The sequence below is a fragment of the Bos taurus genome, chromosome 20 (assembly GCF_002263795.3).
Source record: "Bos taurus isolate L1 Dominette 01449 registration number 42190680 breed Hereford chromosome 20, ARS-UCD2.0, whole genome shotgun sequence".
Lineage (NCBI taxonomy): Eukaryota > Metazoa > Chordata > Mammalia > Artiodactyla > Bovidae > Bos > Bos taurus.
In genome coordinates this window covers 50,557,953-50,579,267 of record NC_037347.1, presented here as the reverse complement: position 1 = coordinate 50,579,267, position 21,315 = coordinate 50,557,953, and the positions used below count along the sequence as shown (strand labels likewise).

General features: G+C 37.0%; 1 pseudogene; it reads right to left on the bottom strand.

Annotated features, from left to right (window-relative positions):
- Nucleotides 1–1,712: 1,712 nt before the first annotated feature.
- On the bottom strand, nucleotides 1,713–20,609 carry LOC132343243 (S-formylglutathione hydrolase-like; annotated as a pseudogene).
- Between the last annotated feature and the right edge of the window lie 706 nt (nucleotides 20,610–21,315).

Sequence of the window (21,315 nt, the reverse complement as noted above, 5' to 3'; positions counted from 1 at the left end):
CCCATAGACTATACAGTCCATGGAATTCTCCAGGACAGAATAGTTGAGTGGGTAGCCTTTCTTTTCTCCAGGAGATATTTCCAACTCAGCAATCAAACCCAGGTCTCCCACATTGCAGGCGTATTCTTTATCAACTGAGCCACAAGGGAAGACCAACAATACTGGAGTAGGTAGCCTATCCCAGTTCCAGCAGATCTTCCCGACCCAGGAATCAAACCAGGGTCTCTTGCATTGCAGGTGGATTCTTTGCCAACTTAAGTATCAGGGGAGCCATTAAAGAGGTTGAGTGCCAAAGAATTGATGCTTTTGAAGTGTGGTGTTGGACAAGACTCTTGAGAGTCCCTTCAACAGCAAGGAGATCAAACCAGTCAATCCTGAAGTAAATCAGCTCTGAATATTCATTGGAAGGACTGATGCTGCAGCTGAAGCTCCAATACTTTGGCCACCTGATGTAAAGAGCCAATTCACTGGAAAATACCGTGATGCTGGGAAAGACTGAAGAAACGAGGAGAGGGGAACAAGAGGGGATGTGATGGTTGGATGGAATCACCAATTCAACAGACATACCATGGGAAGCCTGGCATATTGCAGTGCACGAGGTTGCAAAGAGCTGGACACAACTGAGCAACTGAACAATAACAATTATATCCATTTGATTACCACTGAATCCCAAGCACAGGTTCTTATATGATCTCAGAATACACTTATATGATCTCATATATACACTTATATGATCTCAGAGTACACTTACTGAATAAAGAATATTTTATTCATGACAATTCTGGCCAGACAGAAACCATTTTGAATTCAAAGCTTTCGACAAGTGCATGAAGTTTTACTGTATTGTCAAACATTCTCCTAAGTAGCCAGAAATATAAAGAAGAAATTAATGACTGCCTTCAAATTTAAACCTTGTTCTAGATTCTAGATGGTAAGCAAAGCACATAAACATCCACAGTTTGGGTAAGTTCTCTAATAGTTGTATACATCTTATGGGGTATATCTTATGAGGGTGCTTTGTTAGATTTAATATCTTTTATGGGAAAAAAAGGGGGGGCTTCCCCACTGGCTCAGACGGTAAAGGATCTGCCTGCAAAGCAGGAGACCCAGGTTCAATCCCTGGGTTGGGAAGATCCCCAGAGCCACTGGAGTGGCTCCATTATTCTTGCATGGAATATTTCATGAACAGAGGAGCCTGCTGGGCTATAGTACACAGGGTCACAAAGAGTAAAACATGACTTCTATAGATCATAAATCAATGAGTCATAAGACATGAATTGATGATATGTGAAGACATTAGTTCTATCCTCTGAAATTATTCAAAATATGTCCATTCTAGGTGGTATTGAAAGAAAGGACCCAAATTAAGCCAGAAAATATAATCTGCAGTCACCTTAAAATCTTTGCTTTTTTGTTGTTCAGTCTCTAAGTCATGTCCAACTCTTTGGGACCCCCCATACCATAGTATGCCAGGCTCCTCTGTCTTTCACTGTCTCCCGGAGTTTGCTCCAATTCTTGTCCACTGAGTTAGTGATGGAAACCATCTCATCCTCTGCTGGCCCCTTCTCCTTTTATTACTGTTATTACTTAGCCTTAATAGGAAATTATATAAGAGTAAAAATGAAAAAATATTTTTTCTAATATTTGGTCTTATATAGAGCTAGCTATTTTCAAACAAAGAAGGAAAGGACAATAATAAATGTAAAAAAAAAAAAAAAAAAAGCTATATATTTTCAGTGGGTTTCCCTCATAGCTCATTTGGTAAAGAATCTGCCTACAATGCAGGGGACCCTGGTTGGATTCCTGGGTCAGGAAGATCCACTGGAGAAGGGATAGGCTACCCACTCCAGTATTCTTGGGCTTCCCTTGTGGCTCAGCTGGTAAAGAATCTGCCTGTAGTATGGGAGACCTGGGTTTGATCCCTGGGTTGGGAAGATCCCCTGGAGAAGGGAAAGGCTACTCATTCCAGTATTCTGGCCTGGGTCACAAAGAGTCAGACACGAATGAGCGACTTTCACTTTCATTTATTTTCAATAGTTACAGATTCCAAATGTTAAGAGGTAGTTCTTTCAGGGTAACATAAATAGGAATGACTCTCTTTATCTCTTATTTGATTAGTTATCACATGAAATACATGTGAGGTATGAGTTTTAGAGATCTGTATTCCTAGATGTAACTACATTAAATGAATCCATTATTTTATATTACACAGACATTTTCCATTAAATTAAGAAATCAATATATCTCCATTAAACTTCCAAGTTTATGGAAGTATATTTGAGGTTATCCATAGGGCAAGCAGACAAGACATAGTCACAGTAATCACCAGCTCTGTTGCAATGAAAATCCATAAAAAATCCAATCTACAGCTTTTTAAAATGTCTGCCTCTAGAAATAGTAAAGGCATATGACAATGATTCATTTCCATTTGAATATAATGATCTCATCATTCTTATAATAAAAAACTATCAGGTTCAGTGATTAGAAGAAATTCTGTTTACTGGTAAATAAAATTAGTGAATCAGAATTGACGTGTATATACATTCCTACTAGAATGAAATCTCACATTCATGACATTCAAGATAAAAAGAATTAGGAATTTTGAGTACAAGAAAAATATCTCCTCCTCTCATAAAGATATTACTACAGGTACATTTTTGATGATCTACCCTCTTAACAAATATGATTTAAAATGTAAGGAACTATTTCTGTTAATTAAATTGTTGCCATTTAAAACAATTTTTTTTTTCTCTGAATTTAACTTGTAAAGTTCTCTTACATGCCAGATCATTTGTCTGTATGGATTCCAAGCAATCACTGCCTCATTTACCCCCACTTGTTATTTACTGAACATTAGCTAGAAAGCACAGAGAAGGCAATGGCACCCCACTCCAGCACTCTTGCCTGGAAAATCCCATGGACAGAGCAGCCTGCTGGGCTGCCATCTATGGGGTTGCATAAAGTTGGACACAACTGACGTGACTTAGCAGCAGCAGCTAGAAGGCAAGCTCCTTGAAGACCATTTCCTTCCACACAAATGTTGCTATTCCATGTAAAATGTGAAGAAACAAGTTCAGAGCACTTTGATGGCTTTTCTGAAAACATGAAGCTGGAAAAGGCAGGTTCTAGAATGAAATCCAGTTGTTTATGTTTACTGCTCTTTCTACAACTGAATCATGTAATAAGATGATTCAATGATGATCATTTTTCAGGATATGTGGATTATCACACTGGGTGATTCTATCATTCCTGGACCATCACTTAGAACATTTTGGAGTGAAATAAAGCATACTACTTACTCTTCATTTACATTTTTATTTAAATCTCTCTCTTATATATATTTTAGAATATACCCTTCACTGACCCTCACCGCCTGTAATCCTGAAAAGCTTCATCTTGATACTACATCACTGTACATTTATTATGTACCAATTACTGTATATGTTCCCCAATTCATAAGCATCTTAATTCTCATCTATGAGAAGCATAACTGCATTCATTAAATTTTTTTAAATGTATTTTTAAAATTTCTGAGATTGTTGTTTTATTACACAGCTATAAATATATGCTTATGGGCTGTGCATTCAAGCAGAAGGTGTGTCAGAAATCCACAAATTTTAATTAATTACTGCATGATTAAACCGCTTGAATTATTTCTAAATACACATCCTATAAAATTATACTATAACAGAGGAGTGCTTTGAAAGTATATATTTTATTCTACTCTGTATTACAACTGCAGTAACTGTTAAGCAAGATGACTAAGCCCTTAGTTATTTACTTATGTAAAAAGAATACATAATATATTACATATATATAATACCCTATAGATTTTCTTTCTTATTACTGAATGCCACATTTTAATGAGAATGAAGCTCTAAAGTTCATTTTTAATTGTGTTTCATCTCCTTTTAACCTAAGAAAAAAATTTGATCATGTAAAATCACTTTGATAAGTTGCATGCCTGACTCATACTTTTTCAGATAATTAGCGGAGATCATTGTATGCTGGGTGAAATAGGGGCTGTGAAATCATGATCTGTCACATCATTTTAGTTCTAATAAACTTAGGGAATCATTTTTGAGATATGCTACATATTTAGCTATTCAAGAAGTAATGTGTTTCAGAGCTAAAGACTGACTTCAACTTTTTAATTTGTCTAAATGATTCTGCATATTGCCCCTTCTAAAGTTATCATAAGTCATACAGTTCATTTTCCAAAAATGTTGCTAAATATAATAAACTTTGAAACTCTGAAATTGTTTCAGATTTTGAGAAATAGCTTCTTATGCTGTTTCTAATCTGAATTATAGGCAGATTTAAGAGAAGGGATTTTGCTTGCTTCTATAAATTTTGTATATATTCTTAACATGTCATTCAGTATAGAATGGGTGCAAGGCTTACTTTTAATCATTTTCTTTTATTTTGCCTTCTGTATCTGACAATATGACATGAAATCTATCAAACAGCAGAACAAAATAAAAAAGTTCCAAATACAAACATACACATTTGCACGCACACACACACACACACACACACACACACTTGGCATGTCTACGTAAATCAAACTACAATTTCTACAGTGTTAAGAAAATATGAATCTCTTTCTTCAGTAATGGAGTCTCCTTGTATTCCTTAAATCAATAGTTCATTGAACCCGAAGGAAAACTTTCAAGCACTGGCACATATAAAATCTGGTTTATGCAGTGTGCCAGAACTTGTTCAATGTGAGAAATGAGTCCAGCTGTTAAAAGAAAAATGAACTTATGATACAAACTCTTTGAGAACAAGGCATTTTCAAACATCAAAACTTCAGGATATCCCTGCTATTACATCAGTATTTGTGGACATCCATAGATACTTAATATTTTGGAAGAAATGAAGAGTTTTGTAAAAACCTAAGAGTACTAAAGAAGAGGACAACAGAGGATGAGATGGTTGGATGGCATCACTGACGCAACGGACATGAGTTTGAGTGAGTTCTGGGAGTTGGTGATGGACAGGGAGGCCTGACGGGCTGCAGTCCATAGCGTCACAAAGAGTCAGACAAGACTGAGCGACTGAACTGAGCAAGTATTATAAATAAAATTTGCTTCATTTAAGTTAAGCAAGTAATATTTGGTCTTTTTACACTTCACTCTAAAAAGTAGACAGATATCAACACACAGTATAAAAGTTCCTAATATGACAGTTTGTACGTAAAAGAGTTTCTATTGAAAATTTTAAGTGAAGATGGGCAGACCTTACAAAACATGTATTATGCTAACACCTTATTAAAACCTTCCTAAACCATTTATTTACAGGATTAACTTCACAGAAACATTTTATTTTCTGTTTAAAGTAGTTTAAAGTAGAATTAGTAACAATTTCTCCTCTAAAATTCTAACTTTTCTATACTTTTGAAAATGGTTTCTGGAATATTAATTTGGATGCAAAATGTGGGTCACTGTGTATAGGCAACTAAAGAATGAATTTCTCCTATAGTTCTACTGAGGGGTAACTTCCACCCTTCAGAAAAAAATTAATAAAAAAATTGATTACTAACTTATCAAACTAGATGTTAACTAGTGAATTCACAATTTCACTATCAACTAAAGCAAAAATATTCCAACCATACCAAATATCATCCAGTGAGATGATCTGTAAACATGACCTATAAAAATGTAACTGAGAAACTTACTCTTTTTTTCCCTACAGTTTGAAAACTGTAATGAATTTTTTATTATCTTTCTTTTAATTCCGTGTAGGTTTATTCTGGCTGATAACATGATCTATTGTTCTCTGAGCCACGGTGAGATTGCCATTTCTTAAACAGACAGCACTTATTGGAAATTAAATCTCTACTAATGTATTATAATTATTACTTGAGGGTAATTTGCAGCTCCAGCAGGGAGTCACAGCCAATATGAAGGTAACGTTTCTTCCAGGGAGCTGTTAATATTTCCTCTATGCTGAAATCCCACATAATGGATCTTGCCTATGGCTGATTAATGATTTCAGAGCTGGAACAGTGATTTGTAGCTAAATCAGTTCTCACTGGAGGAGATTCAGGGTAATTTCAGTCAATACTGTTAAATAAGTGTAAACAGTAACTTCAGTTAACACACATGTAATCTAGTAGGCAAGAAAAGGAGAAGCAATAAAAGAAGTAAATAATGGTGATCCTGCTGCCCGTGCATTTCATTTACACTTAGAACAGATACGGGCAAGTAACACACTGCAGTGTCATCAAGCCCATGAAATTGCTTCACTGCAACACATTTTTCTGCATTGAAAAAGCAATTTCCCAAACAAGTAAAAGCAAATTGAGCTAAGTGCCTAAAATAAATCAGGATCCTTCCCTCCATTCTTTAGTTGATATCACCTTCCTCGCTGAAAAAGAAATTGGATAGATAACTTGGAATGAAACTTGTGCAAGACAGATTTAAAGTAAGGAAAAAGGTTTCATTTAGGAAAATGCCATGAGAGCATGCAGTATTCTAACATGATGCATGGTACCCAAGCTCTGAAGATTCCATCTTCACCCCAAATAATGCAGGACAATCCAGTTACAGTCACTGGACAATCTGACATCCCTTTGCCCTACAGCCTACATGAGGATTGGATAAAATCAGAACTCTTTAGTCGCTCAACTTAATCCTTCTCTGTTAACATAAAGCCAACATCAGTAAAAAGGGAATGGTATAACTGTAGTTAACGACAACATTAAGGACCTTAATGTGCATCTTCCAGTGTTTATTTCACTAATAGTCCTGCTTCCCACTGTTTGTGTTCTAAATGGAACATTTGCAAACATTCTGATAGGGGTTGTTTGCCTCAGGTCCCTGACTTTTGACTAGCAAAATTATTTAAGAAGAACTTAATGTAAATAACAGTCAGGGAAAGGAGAAATTCTAGTGAGTTAAAGCTGAGGGTCCAACAAGTTTCTACTGAACAGCACAGGGAACTCTGCTCAATGTTATAGAGCAGACTGGCTGCGGGGGGGGGGAGTTTTGAGGAGAATGGGTACATGTATATGTAAGGCTGAATTCCTTTGCTGTCCACCAGCAACTACTATAACATTGTTACTTGGCTACTCTCAGATACAGAATAAAAAGTTAAAAAAAAAAGTTAAAAAAATAGCTGAATTTCTAGATATACCCTTATTTGAGCAATGCTATTACTGTGCTCATGTGAGTGAGAAATGCTGATATTTCTGCTGCTAAGTCGCTTCAGTTGTGTCTGACTCTGTGCGACCCCAGAGACGGCAGCCCACCAGGCTTCCCTGTCCCTGGGATTCTCCAGGGAAGAACACTGGAGTGGGTTGCCATTTCCTTCTCCAATGCATGAAAGTGAAAAGGGAAAGTGAAGTCGTTCAGTCGTTCCCAACTCTTAGCGACCCCACGGACTGCAGCCTACCAGGCTCCTCTGTCCATGGATATTCCAGGCAAGAGTACTGGAGTGGGGTGCCATTGCCTGCTGATATTTCTACTTAGCTGTATATTTCCAGGTAAAACATAATATCAGTATGTAGACCACAACTTTATTCAGTTTTCAAGAACCTGGATGAACCCAGACTTACTAAATATCTAGAAGAAACATTTGCATGGGTAACATGACATTTTGTTTCTGTACTGCTAGTGAAGGAATGTACCGAAAAGGGCTAAAATAATTGGCATTAGGTTTCTAGGAGTTATGTCTGAGCCTGCATTCAATTTAGACTTTTACATACACTACACAGCTCATAAACACAGGTGTGTGCCTAAGTATACATATCCCTTCATTCAGAATCTATACCAAATTACATCTTCATCTTTAATCAAATCAAAGTTTCTCAGTTAATAATACTAAACAAGATATATGAGTATTTTTTTTCTGATGGGATCAAAAAGTCAAGTGCAGAATGAATTCTGCAAAGGGGTAAGTTTCTTCTTTTGATAATAAAAGTAGGTTTTTTGTGGACCCTTATAGATATATTTTATCTGGTTATTTGAAGTCAACATCTTGGCTTCATATTCTATTGATTATTTTAAATACATCCTTAATAAATAAGATTCACAAAAAAATAATTCACCCATTTAAAATGTACAGTTATTTGGATTTAATATATTCACAGTTTGTGAAATCTTCACCATAATACCATTATATAACATTTTCATCCCCAAAAATGAAACCCTCCACTGATTAACAATCACTCCCTAGTCGTACACCCTATCCTCAGTTATGTGTTGTTTAGTTGCTACATCCTCTCGGACTTTTGGCGATCCTATGGACTATAGCCCACCAGAGTCCTGTCCATGGGATTTTCCAGGAAAGAATACTGAAGCAGGTTGCCATTTCTTTCTCCAGGGAATCTTCCCAGCCCACGGATCAACCCCTCATATCCTGCATTGCCAGTTGGAGTTTTACCACTGAGCCACTAAGAAAGCCCACCCTCAGTTTCTAGGAAACTAGAATTTATTCTGGTTCTATATATTTGCCAATTCTCTATAAGTCATAATAGAATCAAACAATACATGGCCATTTAGCATATTTTCAAGGTTCACCTTGTGTTGTTTTTCAATCACTGTCATGCCAACTCTTTGTGACCCCATGGATTGCAGCACACCAGGCTTCCCTGTCCTTCACTATCTCTTGGAGCTTGCTCAGACTCATGGCCATCGAGTCTGAGATGCTATTGAGCCATCTCATCACCTGTTGCCCCCTTCTCCTTTTGCTTTCAACCTTTCCATCCTCATGCATGGTCTTTTTCAATGAGTTCTTCACATCATGTGGCTAAAATATTGGAGCTTCAGCATCAGTCCTCCCAATGAATACTCAGGTTTGATTTCATTTAGGATTGACTGGTTTGATCTCCTTACTGCCCAAGGGACTCTCAAGTGTCTTTGCTAGCAACACAATTCAAAGGCTATATTCACTGCCATTCAGCCTTGTTTATAAGTGAACTCTCACATTCAGACATGACAATTGGAAAAACCATAGCTTTGGCTATATGGACCTATGTCAGCAAAGTCATATCTTTGGTTTTCAATATGCTAACTAAGTTTGTCATAACTATCCTTCCAAAGAGCATGTGTCTTTTAATTTCATGCCCACAGTCACAATCCACAGTGATTCTGCAGCCCAGGAAAATAAGATCTGTCATGGTTTCCACTTTTTTCCCCATTCATTTGCCATAAAGTAAAAGGACTGGGTACATTCCAGGTTCCTATGAAATATTATTCTTTACAGCATCAGACTTTACTTTCATCACCAGACACATCCACAACAAGGTATCATTTCCACTTAGGCCCAGCCAATCCATTCTTTCTGGAGCAATTAGCAATTGCCCTTCACTCTTCCCCAGTAGCATGTCAGACACCTTCCAACCTGGGAGGCTTATCTTCTGGTGACATAATTGTTTGCCTTTTCATACTGTTCATGGGATTCTTGCAGCAAGAATACTAGTTTGCCATTCCCTCCTCCAGTGGCCCGCATTTTGTCAGAATTCTTCACTATGACTTGTGCATTTTATATGATCCTGCATGGCATGAAACTCATAGTTTCATTGAGTTATGCAAGCCCCTTTGCCATGACAAGGCAATGATCCATGCAGGGGATAAAATATCTGGCCATTTAGTGCATTTCAAGGTTCACCCTTGTAGTATGCATTAATATTTCATTACAGTGTAGAAAAATATTCCACTGTGTGAATACAATACAATTTTTGTTCCATTCCTCAGTTGGTGAGCATCTGGGTTGTTGCCACTCTTCTAAGATTAGGGACAGTGTTGTTATGAACAGAAAATTAAGATTATGGCAGCTGGTCCCATCATTTCATGGCAAATAGGTGGGGAAACAATGGAAACAGTGACAGACTTTATTTTGGGGAGTTCCAAAATCACTGCAGATTGTGACTGCAGCCATGAAATTAAAAGATGCTTGCTCCTTGGAAGAAAAGCTATGACCAACCTAGACAGCATATTAAAAAGCAGAGACATTACTTTGCCAACAAACGTCCATCTAATCAAAGCTATGGTTTTTCAAGTAGTCATGTATGGATGGGACAGTTGGACTATAAAGATAGCTGAGCATCCAAGAATAGATGCTTTTGAACTGTCAGGTTGGAAAAGACTCTTGAGAGTCCCTTGGACTGCAAGGAGATCCAACCAGTCCATTCTAAAGGCAATCAGCCCTGGGTGTTCTTTGGAAGGAATGATGCTGAAGCTGAAACTCCAATACTTTGGCCACCTGATGCAAAGAACTGACTCATTGGAAAAGACCCTGATGCTGGGAAAGATTGAAGGCGGGAGGAGAAGGGGACGACAGAGATGAGATCGTTGGATGGCATCACTGACTTGATGGACATGAGTTTGAATAAACTCTGGGAGTTGGTGATGGACAGGGAAGCCTTGTGTGCTATGGTCAATGAGGTCACAAAGAGTTGGACATGACTGAGCAACTGAGCTGAACTGAACTGAACAGTTGTTAACCAGTTTGTGTGTGGACATATGTTTTCATTTCTCTTAAGTATATACAAGGAGTAGAATTGTGGGGGCATGTGAAAACACTAATATTTTGAAATATATGAAACTGTTTTGAAAGCAACTGTACTATTTTGCATTCCCATCATCAGTCTACAAGTGTTTAAAGTTTTGTCAAATCATTACAACACTTGTTATTATAGCTATCCTAGTAGGTGAGAAGTGTTGTGTTACTTCATTATGGTTTTGATTTGAATTTCCTTAATGACTGTTGATATTGAACATTTTTCAAGTGTTTAATGGGTATTTGCATATTCTTTGGATTCCATGCCATTTTTAATTTGAGTTGTCTCTTTATTATTGAGTCACAGGAATTAGTTTTATATTCTGCATATAACTCTCATATATTTGTCTTGAAGATATTTTTCCCTTACTGTGAGTTATCTTTCACTTCATTGATAGTGTCTTTTGATGCACAAGTATTTTCAGCTCTCATGTCATTCAATTCATTTAATTTTCTTTCTGTTTTTCTTCTTTTGGTATTATGTCTAGGAAGTCTTTACCTAACCCAAAGTAATGATTTATTTTTATGTATTCTTCTAAGAGTTTCATCATACATAATTCTTAGATTTTCATCTATGATTCACTTTGAGTTGATTTTTGTGTGTTTTGGGGAAAGACCCAGCTTTATGTATTCTCTATGGATATTCAGTTACCCTAGCATCATTTGTTGACAAGCCTAGTTATTTAGTTTTTCATACTGAATAAGATACTTATCTATTCTAAACCTAGTCTCTTCATTAGTAGGATGGGGTGACTGATAAAAGTTTTTAATTCACTAAAGTAGCTTTAGGATTGAATTCAGTAATACATATGAAATTTCTAATACAATATTTAATGCATAGTACAATACCTGCATTTTAGCTTGTAATAGGTCTTCATAGCATAACTTTACCTATTTTTCCCCCCGAGTTAGGTCTCCTGACTATATTACCTGGTGCTTGTGAAAGAATTGTATTCTTAAAATGTTCTGTTTTCCTTATCCTTGAGTGAAGAATAAAAGGGAAATCAGAAAGAAAGTTCTCCCCTGTAGCTCAAATGGTAAAGAATCTTCCTGCAACACATGAAACCCAAGTTCAATCCCTGGGTCAGGAAGAGCCACTGGAGAAGGGTATGGAAATCTACTCCTTTATTCTTCCCTGGAGAATCCCATGGACAGAGGAGCCTGGCGGGCTACAGTGTGTGGGATTGCAAAGTTGGACATGACTGAGCAACTGACACTACTACTACTACTACTCAGAAAGAAAGGGAGAAAGTTGTCAACATGTGACTCTCTCAGCCTCTCCTTAAGGACTGTCTCATAAGACAAACCACCCTGAGAAATAGAGAATGATTGAAAACGTGCTATTCTTAACGGAATTATACCATTTTCATGTTCATACAGTTACAGTACCCTAACATTTGTTAGCATTTGTTTGTTGATTGAAGGCTACTAATACAAGTGTCATTTACTGTGGTATAATGAGAAAGATATTTATCTTTATCCTTATTGCTAGCACAGGGCTCCTAAAACCTTTGAAATATCCTGAGTGATAAGGATGAAAGGAGCATCTTTTGTCTTAATGAGGCAAATTTTATGGCCCCTCAATAGCTTCAGGATGAGGACAAGGTTCAGAGTCCTTAAGGTGTCTGTGCTAGAGGAGTGGTACACCTGGAGGGCATGGGAGTTCTACAACATCTCACTTATGGTGATCTATTCATCTATTTCATTTGGCTGTTCCTGTGTTGTATGTTTCTAAATAAATTGGAGACAGTAATAAATCATTTTCCTGAATTGTATGAGATATTTTAGCAAATTATCAAATTTGAGGGTGAGCTCCTGGGAATCCCTGACTTATACCTGTTCAATCACATGTATGTGTGAGTTAATCAAAGGTAAAAGTAACCTTTGCAAGTTGCCAGCTATGCAATCTTGAGAGAATTTTGTTTGTTCCATGATGTTAACAATTACTCTCAGTAATTCCCTGAGAATTACATGAGATAGTATACGTGGAAGAGCTGGCAAGATATGAAGCACTAAACAAATGTTATTTACTTTTAAGTTAACTTCAATTTGAGAAAGAAAATACAACTCAAAACCACATTTTTAGAAATATAAAAAATAATGATTATTTAAAAGATTTAAAATAGTCTAATAAGCTCTATGGGTATAATTATATAAAAGAATATAAGCCATATTGTTGCTGGCATATTTAAATTATTAACACAGACTTTCAAATAAAAAATAATGGTGAATTACCTGAACCTGGAACTCTTTTTCTCTTTACTGAGTTCATATTGCACAGATTTTTGGATCCATTGATTAACTATTAGTGAACCTAACCATAATGGAATATTTCTATGATATTCTTTTCTCAATAACCAATGGTACCATCTGCCAACATGAGTATTTTTCTCATCACTGAAAATCAGATGAGTGTGTAATTATCCCACTGAAATGGAATTTCTCAAGTAAAGGAAATGGAAGAAACATTTTCTTGTTGCATTGGATGAGAAAAGACTGCTAAATATGTTGAGATGTTTTATAACTTTATATAAAACCATAACACATCAACATAAATAAACATCAATGGAGGCATAGCACTCTGTGTTATTAATTACAGAAATCTCATATTTTAAGTCTCTTGACACTTAGGTTAGAACTAAATGATGACTGAGAATCTCACCTAGCATTAATTACCAAGAAGGTGCTTTGAATGATAATAAAACTGTCAATTAACATTTATTTACTTTTGAAACAGGTGTTAAATGATTGATTTCAAAGTGTGATAATAAAGTTTGCTTTGTAACTAGAGCTGTGAAAAATATTCAGTCTAAACTAAAAGAAGCTAAAAAAGAGCAAGTTTTCTAGATTTAAGTAAACAATAGCACCCTAAATAATTATATTCGCACCATGGATAATCTCTAATATTCCAGTATGTATCAGTAATACATATTTTTCTTTCAGCATATTCAGCAATAGTCCAAAAGAATTTGAAAAATGTCCTGATTTCAAACTTTCAGAACTACAGAGACAAGATATATAAGGTAGCAATGGAATAAGGATAAGGAATAAGGAATGGATAAGGAATATCTAGAAGGTGGATAAGGAATGGTGTGAGGGGATATTCTGCATTTAGGTGGTATCCACGTGGCCATCAAAATATCTTTGGTCCTCAGCTAACAGTAGAAATGTTTGTGCCATACTACAATTACTGTACGAAGAAAATTCTTGTTCTTAGAATCCTTACAAAGATGGCATATGTGGAACAGGTGCGTAGTATTGACAGCACATCTTTGAGGTACTTATCTAACATTATAATGAAATGGTTACAAAGCCAAAATAAAAATGATTAAAACTGGAAAACAATTTCCTGACATTAAGTAGAAACACATACCAGAAATGTACCCACATTTTGGCTTATGAATTGCAAGAATTAACAAATAAAGATTGGGAAGATACACAAGGTTCAAACTGGACAGGGATGTGTCAATAATTCTACTTAGGCTCCAAATGTTCAGTTTTATTCAAACAATATTTAATAACAATTAAACAAACTCTACATAGATTACCTGCATGGCTAAGTTGAAAGGGATAAGGTTTGGGGATATGAATCAAGGTAGAAACACAATATATGCTTGATTCTTAGAATCACACAAACTATGGGCAAAGTCATGGTTACAAATAAGTATAATAAAATGAATTTTATTAAATTCTCTTATGTGCTGCGCTTAGTTGCTCAGTGGTGTCTGACTCTTTTTGACTCCGTGGACTGCAGACTGCCAGGCTCCTCTGTTCATGGGGATTCTCCAGGCAAGAACACTGGAGTGGGTTGCCATGCCTTCCTCCAAGGGATCTTACCAACCCAGGGATAAAACACAGGTTTCCTGCATTATAGGCGGATTCTTTACCATCTGAGCTACCATGGAAGCCCAAGAATACTGGAGTGGGTAGCTTCTCCTTTCTCCAAGGGGATCTTTCTGATCCTGGAATCAAACCAGAGCCTCCTGTATTGCGATTGGATTCTTTACCATCTGAGCCACCAGAGAAGCCCAAATTCTCTTATGTGATGATTAATTTTATATGTCAACTTCACTTGCTGATGAGATACCCAGATATCTGGTTAAATGTTATTTCAAAATGTGTCTGTGAGAGTGTTTCCAGAAGAGATTAGCATTGGAACGGGTAGGGTAAGTAAACAGATGGACTCTCCATGATATGGCATCATTGGAATCATATGAAATGATATGGGCATCATTTAATCACTGAAGTCTTGTACAGAATACAAAACAGAGGAAGGAAGAACTCACACTTTCTATCTGATGCTGGATAGCCTCACTGATGCAATGAACATGAACCTGGGCAATCTCCTGGAGATGGTGAGGGACGGATAGGCCTGGGGTGCTGCAGTCCATGGAGTCATAAAGAGTTGGACATGACTGGGAGAATGAACAGCAAGAAAAATCTAATAGCTAGGGTTTCCCAGGTGGCGCTAGTGAAAAGAACCCACCTGCCAATGCAGGAGACCTATGAGACACAGGTTTGATCCCTGGGTCAAGGAGATCTCCTGGAGAAGGAAATGGCAACCCACTGCAGTATTCTTGCCTGGAGAATCCCATAGACAGAGGAGCTTGGTGGGCTACAGTCCATGGGGTCTCAAAGAGTAGGACAGGGCTGAAGCAACTTAGCACACACTGAGAGCTTGAGTTGCAACATCAGTCTCTTGCTTTCAGAAAGGAACTTGTACCTTTGGATCTTAGCCCTTCGGACTCAGACTGGAACTATGCCCACCAGCCTTTGCAGGTCTCCTGTTTACAGATGGGAGATGGTGGGCCTCCTCAGCCTCCATAGTCACGTGAGTCAATTCCCCAAATCTCTCTTTCTCCCTAACTTGTAGATACATAGACAGACAGGAAAGAGAAAACTGTATAGTCAGAAATGGATATATGTAGAGACTTGTAGTGAAGAAGGGAATGGCAACCCACTCCAGTATTCTTGCCTAGGGAGTTCCATGGACAGAGGAGGAACCTGGTGACCTATGCTGCAAGGGGTCACAAAGAGTTGGATACAACTGAGCAAAATTAACACACACACAGACTTGTAGATCTATTTCTCTGGATAACTACAACCATACATATTTTGTTACCAAAAGTCAGGTATTACTATTTACCGACCCAGCAATCGAACCAGGGTCACCTGCATTGCAGGCGGATTCTTTACCAACTGAACTGTCAGGGAAGCCCTACTGTAACAAATACATACCCAAAAATGTGGAAGCAGTTTGGGACCAGGTTATTGGGTATAGATTGGAAAAGTTTTGAGGCATATGCTAGAAAAAGCCAAAGTTGCCACAAAGGAATTCTAAAAGCTAATCTGATAGACACTCAGAAAGTAAAGAAGAGACCTTTTATATTAATATATACAAATATTAATATATATATGCATGATATGTATATAAATTTCTATGCATATATATGCATCCATATGCATATGGTGTGCTGTGCTTAGTCACTCAGTCGTGTCCGACTCTTTGCAACTCCACTGACTGTAGCCTGCCAGTCTCCTCTGTCCATGGAGTTCTCCAGACCAGAATTCTGGAGTGGGTTGCCATGCCCTCCTCCAGGGGATCTTCCCAACCCTGGGATTGGACCTAGATCCCCTGCATTTCAGGATAATTTTTTACCATCTGAGCCATCAGGGTAGCCCTTAAATGCATATAAATTATACAAAATGACATGTGTTTTACCTAAGAGGATGTCATACAAAATAAAGAAAGAAAGTGAAGTCACTCAGTCGTGTCCAACTCTGCAACCCCATGGACTGTAGCCTACCATGCTCCTCCATCCATGTGATTCTCCAGGCAAGAATACTGGAGTAGGTTGTCATTTCCTTCTTCAACACAAAATAAAGAACAAGCTTTACATTATATATTTTACCAATCAAAATGTATTTGTTGATGTTATGTAGTACATGCAAGTGTGCTAAGTTGCTTCAGTCATGCTCGATTCTGCAGTCCTGTGGACTGTAACCCACCAGTCTTCTCTGTCCATGGAATTCTCCAGGCAAGAATACTGGAGTGGGTTCCCATGCCCTCCTCCAGGGAATATTGCCAACCCAGGGATAGAACACTTGTATCCTGCAACTCCTGCATTGCAGGCAGATTTTTTACCACTGAGCCACCAGAGAAGCCAGTTATTACATATATATGTATAGGTACACAAATTTTGTATATGTGCTTTGTTATAAAACACATTTTTAGACTATTAATTTGATGGTAGCATAGTAGTCTGCTGTTTCATGAGTTACTTGTCTATCTCACTATTTTTTTTTTTCAGGTTTGATATATTTATTCAGAGGGTTTTTCAACTACAGAATGCAGCATTTTTAGCATTATGAAATCCAAAGTTTTAAAACATTATTTCCTTGCAATTCTGTTTATTACAATGTTATAATCCTGAAGAGATTCTCTTATCTGAAGTTTTTCATGCATTCAGGTATTTTGCATGTTGTCTTATGTGATCAGCAATAAAGGTTGCAATAAAGTAGTAGCTATGGTCATAACCCTCTGGTAATCTGAAGACAACAGGGCTTTTCTTTTCTGAACAAGCAGCTATGATGTTATCAGGAAGTAACTGTCCATCTGAAAGGAACTCATCATCTTTCCCTTGATCAATTATATCCAGCTGAGAACCTGGATAGGACTTCAGAAGGTAGGTAGCATCATAAGCCTCCGATTTACTTTGATCTGTTCCCAAATATCTGGTAAAGGCTTTTTTGCCCCAACATCAGAGCACTGGGTTGCAAAGTGGAGCAAATGCTGACACACATTTGTATTTTCTAGGATTCTTCAAAGCACAAATCAGAGCTCCATGGGCTCCCATAAAGTGGCCAAACACAGACATCCTTGGGGGTCCACTGGAAAATTGTCATTTACGAGTTGGGGAAGCTCCTTCGTTACATAAGAGTACATTCTATAGTTAGTTTTCCAAAGATCTTCAGTAGCATCGACATAAAACCCAGCACCAGTGCCAAAGCCCCAGCTGTCCTCTTCTCCTTTAATATTGCAGCCACCAGGGCTGGTATCTGGAGCAATGACCACAAGGCCATGTTCTGAGGTAGCTTGATGATAACCAGATTTTGATATAAAATTTTGTTCTGTGCTAGTTAAACCAGACAGCCAATATAGCACAGGGCATTTTCCAGTCTCTGCCTTTGGTGGTAAATAGAAAATTTCATTTTGCGCTTCAGTTCAACACTGTCATGTTCAAAATCTTTCTGCAGTCCTCCAAAGCACTTGCTGCTGGAAACCTATTTCAATGTCATTCTTCTTCTGTCCAATTACTGCTTGCTTTTTTGGTCTGTACTAAAGGGTAGATGATCCTCCAGTGGTGGTGGGAAGAGCAGTTGCCTATCTCACTGTTTTAAAATGCTTAGTTATTTCACCAGTATGAAATTAGGATAAATTGTAAAATTAGAATAATTTTGGGCAAATAAGATTATTAAATCTTTCACATAAAGTGACAAAATGCTTTAGAGAATGTTGCATCTTTTTGTGTCTCCATCAATAATTTTCTTCTTAGAAAACTCTTCAACATTCCAAAACCTAATAAGAATTTAGATACAATTGATTATGTTATTTATATGGCCTCATTTCTATATTAGATTTTAATTACATTGAAGTTAATTTGATATGTTAACAGAGTGATACTGTTAGACTATTTCTCCAATTAATTCAAAATGATTAATTGCTCAACACAGTTACAACATATTCTATTTCTTTAGCTGGCACATTTATTATGCAATCATTTACCCTGTATTCTAGAACCTGTTTATTATTTCTTTTTTTCACAAGAGCATTTCTATTTCAGCACTTGTTCATTTAGATTACTGAAGAATTCTAATACATTTTCAAAAATACTTCTATGGAAATTATTTTATGTTTGTAGTTGTCTTATACCTCATATACCCTGACTCAATGCTCCTATTATTAATATCTTCCATTAAAATTTTTATAATAAATTTTTAAATTATTTATAACACAGCATTCTTGTTCTTTGTTTTCTTCTTGAAAACTTTATTTATTTAAATAAACAATGGCAGTAATTTTTATCAACAATTTTATTGAAATCGCCTGGAATTTAGAGATCAAATCTACAATGATTGAAATCTGGATAAGATACTTTGCTAAGTCACTTCAGTCGTGTCCGACTCTGTGGGACCCCATAGACGGCAGCCCACCAGGCTCCCCCATCCCTGGGATTTTCCAGGCAAGAACACTGGAGTGGGTTGCCATTTCCTTCTCCAATGCATGAAAGTGAAAAGTGAAAGTGAAGTCACTCAGTCGTGTCCGACTTCCAGCGACCCCCTGGACTGCAGCGCACCAGGCTCCTCCGTCCATGGGATTTTCCAGGCAAGAGTACTGGAGTGGGGTGCCATTGCCTTCTCCTAAGATACTTTAGACAAATCTAAAAATTTAGTATCCATATACTCAATTTTTAAATTGATTTCAGGAAGATTTCTTTTCCTATATATTCTTTATATTTCTTGATAAAGATTTTACCCCTTATTTTCTCAATGAGAATATTAATTTGATTTGTTCATTCATAATTTTAATTGTCCATTTTAATAACATTGATTCTTCCAAACCATGAACACAGTATATCTGTCCATTTGTTTGTGTCATCTTCAATTTCATTCACCATATCTTATAGTTTTCTGAATATATGCTTTTTACCTCTCTGTTTAGATTTATTCTTAGGTATTTTTTATATTTTCAGTACAATTGTAAAAGAGATTGCTTTCTTAATTTATCTTTCTGATAGTTTGTTGTTAGTACAGAGAAACATTGTACCCTTCGACTTTACTGAATTCATTCATGAATTCTAATGTGATTTCAGTGATTTCTCTAGAACTTTCTATAAACAGTATCGCCATCTACAAATAGTGACCATTGTACTTCTTTCTTCCCAATTTTCCTTTATTTACTTGTTTTTATTTTTTATTTTCTCTTCTAGGTGAATTCTACTGTAATATCATTATTTTCTGAAAATATGCTTAATTTCAGTTTTCTCAAATTTATGGGTATTTGTTTTGTGTTCTTGCATGTGTTCTCCCATGGATAATGTTCCATGTACTTAAAATCCGTATTCTGCTGCTTTTGGTCAGAATGGATATACACACACAAACACAGACACACACAGACACACACAGTATATCTAGTCTGGTCTAATGTGTCCTTTAAGGCCAATATTTTCGTATTAATTTTTTATATCGATTATCTATATGGATGGGCTTCCCGTGTACTAAGTTGGGAAAGAATCTGCATGCAATGCAGGAGACCTGGGTTCGATTCCTGGGTGGGGACCCTGGAGAAGGAAAAGGCAAACCACTCCAGTATTCTTGCCTGGAAAATCTCATGGACAGAGGAGCCTGGTGGGCTACAGTTCATGGAGTCGCAACAGTCCTTGGGGTCACAACAGTCCATGGGGTCGCAGGAGTCGGACATGACTTAATGACTAAACCATCACTGTGGATGATCCATTCCTTGATATAAGTGATATGGTGAAGCCTCTTTCTATTATTGTGTTACTGTCAATTTCTCCATTTACATGTGTTAATAACTACTTTCTGTATTTAGGTGCTCCTATGGACAGAGAAGGCAATGGCACCCCACTCCAGTACAATTGCCTGGAAAATCCCATGGACGGAGGAGCCTGGTAGGCTGCAGTCCATGGGGTCACTAAGAGTCGGACATGACTGAGCGACTTCACTTTCACTTTTCACTTTCACGCATTGGAGAAGGAAATGGCAACCCACTCCAGTGTTCTTGCCTGGAAAATCCCAGGGACGGGGGAGCCTGGTGGGCTGCCGTCTATGGGGTCGCACAGAGTCGGACATGACTGAAGCGACTTAGCAGCAGCAGCATGGACGGAAGAGCCTGGTAGGCTGTAGTCCATGGCGTCGCTAAGAGTCCGGCAGGACTGAGCGATTTCACTTTCACTTTTCACTTTCATGCATTGGAGAAGGAAATGGCAACTCACTCCAGTGTTCTTGCCTGGAAAATCCCAGGGACAGAGGGGCCTAGTGGGCTGCCATCTATGGGGTTGCACAGAGTCGGATACGATTGAAGCGACTTAGCAGCAGCAGCATGTTGAGTTTATATATATATATATATATATATATATATATATATTGCAATTATATATATCTTCTTGTTGGATCAGTTTATTACTATGTAATATTCCTTGTCTCTTGTTAGAGCTTTATTTTAAAATCTACTTTGTCTGATATAAGTATTGCTACTCTCACATTTTTTTTCCTTTTTCCATTTGTATTAAATATCTTTTTTCTATCACGTCACTTTAGTTTGTGTGTCTTTAGATCTGAAGATCATATCTTGTAGGGAGCACATATATGGGTCTTGTTTTTAACCATTCAGTCACTATATTTTTTGATTAGGGCATTGAGACTGTTTTAATTTAAAGTAATTCTTGCTAATATTGCTACTTAATTAATCACTTTCTGGTTATTCTTATTTTTCTTTTTTGTTCCATCTTTTCCTCTCTTCTTTGTGATTTGATGACTATCTGTAGAGTTTATTTGAATCACTATTTTTGTGTTTGTATATGTATGTATTTATTATAGGTTTTTAGTTTGTGTTACTATGTTGTTCACAAAAACATATACATGTTCATATACATTTATATGTACAATATATTTATAAAATATATATGCTAAAATAGAAAAAATATATATGTACAAAAGTATATATGTGTGTGTGCTAATCACTCAGTCATGTTTGACTCTTTGTGATGCCATGCATTATAGCCTACC